This window comes from Apteryx rowi, unplaced genomic scaffold, assembly GCF_003343035.1.
Source record: "Apteryx rowi isolate R43461 unplaced genomic scaffold, aptRow1 scaffold_19, whole genome shotgun sequence".
NCBI lineage: Eukaryota > Metazoa > Chordata > Aves > Apterygiformes > Apterygidae > Apteryx > Apteryx rowi.
Window position 1 is genome coordinate 1,865,724 of NW_020448196.1, and position 7,181 is coordinate 1,872,904.

General features: G+C 44.2%; 1 protein-coding gene across 2 annotated transcripts in view; it reads left to right on the forward strand.

The window, feature by feature from the left end:
• The window catches only part of ABL1 (ABL proto-oncogene 1, non-receptor tyrosine kinase), an 84,277-nt gene that overhangs the window by 42,346 nt on the left and 34,750 nt on the right, over positions 1–7,181 (forward strand). The window lies entirely within an intron of this gene.

Consider the following 7,181-nt stretch of genomic DNA (forward strand, 5'->3'; position numbering starts at 1 on the left):
AGGTTTCAGCTGTTCCACTAATATTTATTCAATAGTTCATGTACAAAAGGTTTTGCTGGAGTTAACGTGTTCGGTCCAGGTTGATGTTCCCGACTGTAATTTGAATGACAAGGTTTGAATAACGAGAAAGCGAATATGTTTACAGCCCACTTCAGCTGCCCCGGAGACGGTGCTGGATAAATACTGCCTCCTCCATGTCCCTCCTGGTCCCTGCTGGGGCGAGTACAGCGCGGCGCTTCAGCATACTTGTTTTCTTTTCTTCTTCTCCCCTTCCACCCCCTCCCCATATGTAATTTGATCTCTTAGGCCTGGTCTTCTGCTTTGGCAGATTTTTCAGCTCTTGAATGGAAGAAATTAACTGCTTAGTTACTGTTGGGAATAAAGTGTTTTCCTGGTCCTCCTGGCTTTTCCTGTGGACGTGCTCAGAATTGCACAAGATAATGTTATGGTCCCTCCATGAAGTCATTGGCTTTGAACTCCCTGTTTTAACCTCCTGTTTTAACTTTACCTTTCATTTCCATTTCCTTGCCTTTTCATTAAAAAAAAGGGGGGGGGAATGTTCCTTCTCAAAATCTGAGTCAGTACTTGGTAAAGAAACTTTTCTAAAATTTATTTTCTGATACTTTCCAAGTATGTATCGTTTCTGTTGGCGCCCTGGCTGTCTTTAAGATCTCTCTTCTCTGGTCTGGCAGAAAATAATGTATTTCAATAGAACCCTAAACTAAGGTGACTTTACCCATCACACGGAAACTCTCGATCCCCCATCCCTCTTTCACCATGTATCTTAACAAACTCACCAGACAATGGAAGCTAAGTAATTATAATAAAGTGGAGTTTGTGTGATTTTGTGTCTGTAAAGTAAGCTTCTATTTTTATTGTATCTAAAAATGCAGGCAAAGAAGGCAGCATCTTGCAAGATGTTTCAACAAGCTCCTAATGGAAGAGGCCAACATTTTTTTCAGTAATTTGTGAAGAGCCCCTTCTGACTGGGATTTAACCTTGCAGGCTGTCAGTGCTTATACCGCAGCAGTTTTCTTTGGAGCTGACAACCCATCTTGCTTCCTTACAGGAGTACCATGAAGACAAGTCACCATTACAGGAACTTAGTCGTACCCTTGGTCTTGTTACTACCTTAAAAGTAAGGCTTCTGCCCTGTTGCTTGAGAGGAATTTCAAATAGTTTAACATCCCATGTCGGTAATCCCACCATTTTTGAACTGACTCCTTCAGACATGAAGAYTGCAAATAGCAAACATCTGTTAAATCAAAGAGAAAAAACAACAAATGCGCATACTGTATTACAAAATCTTTTGTTTTTCAGTTGATGTGTACAGTGGACTTTTTGTAACCTGACTTTTTTTTTTCTTTTTTGTCCCTTCCTGTGAGAGTGGTACTGGCTAAGTCCAGGTGCCAGAATTGTTAATATTTCATTGCGTTTGCCGCTGTCTGTGCTCTTGCAGGGCACATCGCAATGTGCTAGATGGTTTCTGGAGGACAGAAAGCGCCTTTGCCCTCAGTGGTCACTAGCCTTTATTCAAACTGATGTGTGCATTATGTGTGTGTGTGTGTGGGGGGGGTAGTAGCTATTCTAGGTGGTCAAAATAGTAGTAAGAGGCTGTTGGTTTTAATGTGTTGTTTTAACTAGCAGTCACGTAAGTTATTGTAAATAAGTCAGCTGAGCTTTGAGAAGGGCTTAAATGGAAAGGTAGAAGAAAGATTTCTATAAAAGTGTTTTGTACATGAACTGAAAGCAAAAGACGTTTTTAAGCAAGTTGGAAGAAAACAGACAATAGCAGCGTCAAAGCAGAAGAGATGGAGTGGGTGTGAAATAGGACGGTGCTGCACAAGTCCAGGAGTAGAGTTATGCAGTTCACCGCGGGCAAGCAGATTTATCCGGGCAGAGTAGTGCAAAACGTTTGAGCCTTGTTTGTTGGGGCGTGTGTTATTATGCCAGTGGTCCTACTGATCACCAAGGTGATGCTAATTTTAACAGAACCTAAATGTGCTGTTTTGATTGAGTCTTATGTATTATTGCCAGGAGATTGAAAAAGTGGGTACTCACTGTGAGTTTTTCCATTAAAAGAGCCTCGGTTCTGCCTGCAAACTCTACTGCTGAACCCAAGAGTAAAATGCCTGGGAGGTGCATCAAGCCCTGTGTAATGTCTCTGTGATTGCCGGGCCCCTGGACGTTTCCCCTGATGTGATGCATTGGAGACCTGTAGACCTGCACACGCTAGTGCCCGCCTGTCTCAGGTTAAGTGAGTGGTAGCCAGGGGTTCTTCCATATCTGGGTGACTCGGGCTTTCTCCTTAGCTGTGTGAACAAACTTGGAAGGTTTTAACGGGCTAAGGAAGTCCTTTTATGTGAAAACAGGAAAAAAGATTTTCTCACCCTCTACCTGTTATGTGGCAAGCATTACTAATRAATCATGAACGTAATTGCCTTTTTGTGTAGTGCTGTTGCTGCTAAGCAAGCAGAAAATGTCCCAGTACCTTGAAAGACTTGTTTGCACTTGTAGCTGTGAGTTGCTACCAGCTGTCAGTGAGCAGTTATCAAAACTAAGAGGTGTTTGACTCAAGAGACAATTGTTTAAATCTGAGGTGGCTTTTAATGAGTTGGGTGTATGGTGAGCACTGCCTTTAATTGCCAATTTTAGACTCAGATTTTGCAGTGCTTTCTTTGCCTTACTGTACTAAGGCTCTCATTACTGAATACGCACTGCCCACTGAAGTTGTATTCATTGCAAACAGTTTTACAATTTTGACTTCATCACACAGAGTTTTGCACGTACCAAGAAGGTAGAGTACCTCAGTAGCTGGGATTTTAAAGCTGCTAGTTCTCTGTCAGATACATCAGTATCTTCCAAAAAATTTGGCMCATTGCATCTAAGAGTAGATGGAGATGTTTAATGAGGGAGTATCTGAGAACCCAAAAGAAAATCAGAATCTGACAAAGCTGGCCCAGCCCCCATGGAAACAGGCAATATTGCATTTGCTGCGGGCTCAAAGCCCAGCCTGGTTACAGCTGTGTCAAGAGCACATGCTGTGGTCATTCATATATTTCAGCAAAGGTTTCTTTGATCATTTTCATATACACATATTTTTTAATCAGGTAATGGTGTTAGAAGGTGTTACTCCACTATGCGAAGGATGTTATCAGAAGAGAGCTACGTAATATGGTAGTGTTCTGTGGCATGGACATATTTTTAATCATGAAGACAGTGACCTGTGAATGCCCAAAATCATGCCTATTAACCTTATTACTTAATAAGAAAAATGCATCTTACAAATGATGTGATTCTACTTTTTGTTGCTCCATAAACCCAGAGATAGCAAGTGCTTTACCCACCGTGGTGAGTTAGTCTTCTCTAGCACATCTGAGGAAGTCCTTGGCTGCATTTACAGAAGAGCAAGATAAGGCGCAGGTAATATGCAACTGTAAGCAAGAATCTGCTCTTCTTCTGACTCACTCTTTTACTCCTTTGCTTTAACTACTAGTTTGTGCTGCTTCTCCTTCAATAGACTTTTTTCATCCTGAGACAGCTGAATACGCCTACCAAAACTGCCCAGTGCTTGAGGTTTCAAATTCTGTTATCTTTCTGTGTATCACATGAGGATTTTAAAATGAGATTAAGCTTTGCTTTTAAATGGATGCGGAGCACTCAAGCTGTTTTTAATGTTATCACAGCAAAATTCACTCCAGCTGCTAACAGAGCGGATAATGCCAAAACTCACTTTCTGCTCATGGTGTCCAGTTCTTTCACTGCTGCTGTCGTGCATGTGTGTGATTGTTCTCGTTTGGAAAAAATTGTCCTCAAATGTGGCATAGCTAAGAAAGTAAGGAATAAAATAGCTGTCTGTTAGAAGAGGCTCAAATGTTAAGGCGATCTAAATAGATTTRTGCTCTTGTGTGAGCATAAACAGTGCAGGCTAATGGCATCCTGGATTGCGCTGGATCCGCCAGGATGGCAGGGGCCGGAGCACGCGATGCCCGTGAGAGGCTGAGGGGGCCGGGTTCCCCCAACGCAGGGAAAAGAAAGCTAAGGAGATCTAATTGCTCTGTTCAGCTACCTCCCTGGTGGTTATGGAGAAGGTGGAGCCAGACTCTTCTCCGAGGTGCACAGCAAAAGGAGAAGCGACCGTTACAACTTGCAGCAAGGGAAACTGTTTCACGCTGCCCAGAGAAGCTGTGCTGGAAAAGGCCTGGAACAACGTGAGTTAACTTTAAAGATGGCCCTGCTTTAAGCAGGAGGTTGGACCAGAGACCTTTGGAGTCCRCTTCCAGCCTAAGTTGTTTTGCCATTTTGTAACAGACTTAGCTAAAGGTTGCATCAGTCGCTGTGCAGTCCAAAAGTCTGCATGCTTTTCATGACTGATTTTATTCAAAGATGTGTATATGACAAACAAATGCAAAAGGGATTAATAAATGTCAGCCGTAAGGGTACAAAAGGGATTAATAAATGTCAGCCGTAAGGGTAGCAGAGTCTGTGTGACGCTACCAATTATTTCTGTATTGCCGATTCGTTTCATGGCACGCAGTAAACTAAGAAGGCATTTGCTCCAAAGTCCTTACAGCCTCGTTTGCCATGACACAAATGAGGAAATGTTGAAGGATGAAGTTTGTAGCAGAGGGACCACACAAGCTTGTTTGTGTGGAAAAATAAAGGGAATTAATTTAAGGGTTTATCTACACAGGGAGTTGTCCCAGGACAGCTCTTTGTGTTCAGCTCCGAGTGGATGCATTTCTTCTACGGTCAGATTCTTCGGCAAGTGGATTAATTTAATTGGAGTGAGGCATTCCTCTCCTGGAAGAGGAACCCCAGGAGTTCATCAGGAATGTAATCMCTATTAATTCTGCTGGCACTCATCGTATTAGCGTTAATCGTAATGGTTGGGTGCTGTTAATGGGGGGGTACCCTTCGAAATGCCAGTGTAATCTTACCGCAATTTTGCATTCCTACAGCTGCAGTTGAAAGAGAAGCAGGACAGAGATGCTTGTCACATGGAAAAGTAGCAGCATGCAAGATCTCTGATGTGCTCTTAAGATGTTATTTCATCCCAGTTCCCTAACGTGACACTGGGCCTAAACACGTGATGACTGAGCTCCTCTTGTGGTTTATATAACCTTTCTCCTCAAAATCTGCATTTAACTCCTCTTTTTTCGGTAGTGTTCTACACAATTAATTTGTTCAGCATCTTCTGAAGTTAGGTGGGCAGGGAACAAGCAGGCAGGTGTTGGTTTCTTTAGAAACTTTTCTGCGTCCAGAAAATAGAAATGCTCCCCCAGAAGTGGAGGGAGGAGGGGAGGGCCCGGGGTGAACTGCATCGTTGCATTACTTTCTGATGCATGTGCAGAGGGCCGGGGTGGAGGGGTTGCATACCTAGCCTTGGCGCTTCTCTGGACTGTTTAAATTCGAGCAAGTTTTTAAGTTCTCTGTTTCCCAGTTTGTCAAATGGGGATATCCACGTTCAACCTTTTTTTTTTTTTTTGAGAAAAAAGGTGAAACCACTTTGAATATCATGTTGTCCTTACCRTAAATATTTCTCTGCTAGAAATGGTGTGGCTAGGGCCATTTAGGAAAAAATTGCAAATGCTCTTATTGCAGTTTAGTATGGGTTGAGAGCCTGATGGGTTTTTTYCCAAGCTGTCTTTAAAGAGTGCACCCCATGGATCGGAAGACTGAAGCAAAGTAATGCTGTAAAATAATGTTTGAAGAGTTTGAGCAGTGTTTGCTCTCTCAGATACATGGTCCTCAGATGCTGGAAACATGCAGAGTTTCCCCTGAAGTATTAAATGTTTGAAAACGTTGGAGGGCAAAAGAGCACTAGTTAGCCAGCAGCCTTGCCAAGATAAACTGTCAGAGGTGGAGGGAAGTTTTCAGGGACAAACCCAAAGATTCGCTGGTTTGTTGATCCTGCGTGTGACACGCCAATGTTCCACACGTTGCAGGGGCGCTTGTGATGTGCTTGGCTCCCGGCGCCGTTTTCCCAGCCCCTCTGCTCCGTACCCCGAATGAACTCTGTACCCTTGAGCACCTCTTGCTCCAAGGAGTAAAAGCACCCCATGATTTGGGAAATGCAGCATGAAAAGGAATTTTTAATGAGACAAGTGCAGTTGCGCACGCACTTAATTTTCTACCTGCTCTATAGAGCACCATAAATGATGGTTGTTTTAGAAAGGAGGCACAATAATGCTAGAAAGTAATTACATCAAAAATACAAAACTGGAGAGCAGTAAATAAGATGTAACCTTGAGAAACCTGCAAAAGAAAAGCAAAATTTATAGGGGGAAAGACTGCTTTTGGCCCCTTGGGTAACAGGAGTATGCAGCAAGTGTAAAGCATCAGTCGAGATGTGAATTTATGCGGTTGCAGTCATCACAGAGGTGCCAGAATTGCATCTTTGGGGCAAGGACCTCCAGCTCCCCAGCAGTTTGTGCTGTTCAGTGAGTGAGAATAGCCGTCGGGCTGCTTCTCTCGGTTGCAAGGCGTAGTGTTTAAACGGTTCCCGTAACAAACTGTAAAACAACATTCTTGGAAGAATCTGACTCCTGCGTTTATGAGCTTTAACATGGTTATGTGCAAAGCACCACCTACGACAAAGCTGCGGCGTGAAGAGCCAGCTCTGCCTTTCCTCCCCTCGCGCAGAAACGCCTCTCGCTTCCTTTCCCCCGCTCCCAAACCACGGCGGGTTTTTCCGGGCCAGGAAAACTTGTTGCTTTTCCTCCTCGTGGCTTTTGCGCCCGGCGTGCCGGAAGGCGCGGGGGGCCGCGCTGGCGGGCCGGCTGGGAGCAGGAGGGTTAAGGAGCGAGGGCGTTGCTGGCGGCCTGATGTCATGGAGGCAGGAGCAGGCGGCCGGGGCTGAAGGGGGCCCTTTGTTGGCAGCGGAGCCCCGGCGGCTCTGCCTGCGCTGAGGGACGGACGGACGGGGAGGATGCGGGCAGCGACGGCAACCGGGGGCAGCCGCTGCGAGAAGTGACTCGTTCCAACTTGGTTGGCCGTTTTATTTTGTTGGCCTTTTTTTTTTTTTTTTTTTTTTTAAACCTTATGATTCTAAGACAATATTTGATTAGACTTTTTAGTGCTTGTCTTGTGATTTCTGAATATATGACATTGCTTATACTGCATATCTCAGTAGTCTTGCTGATACCAGTGATACTGTTGTCTTATTAAAGATCCTGCAT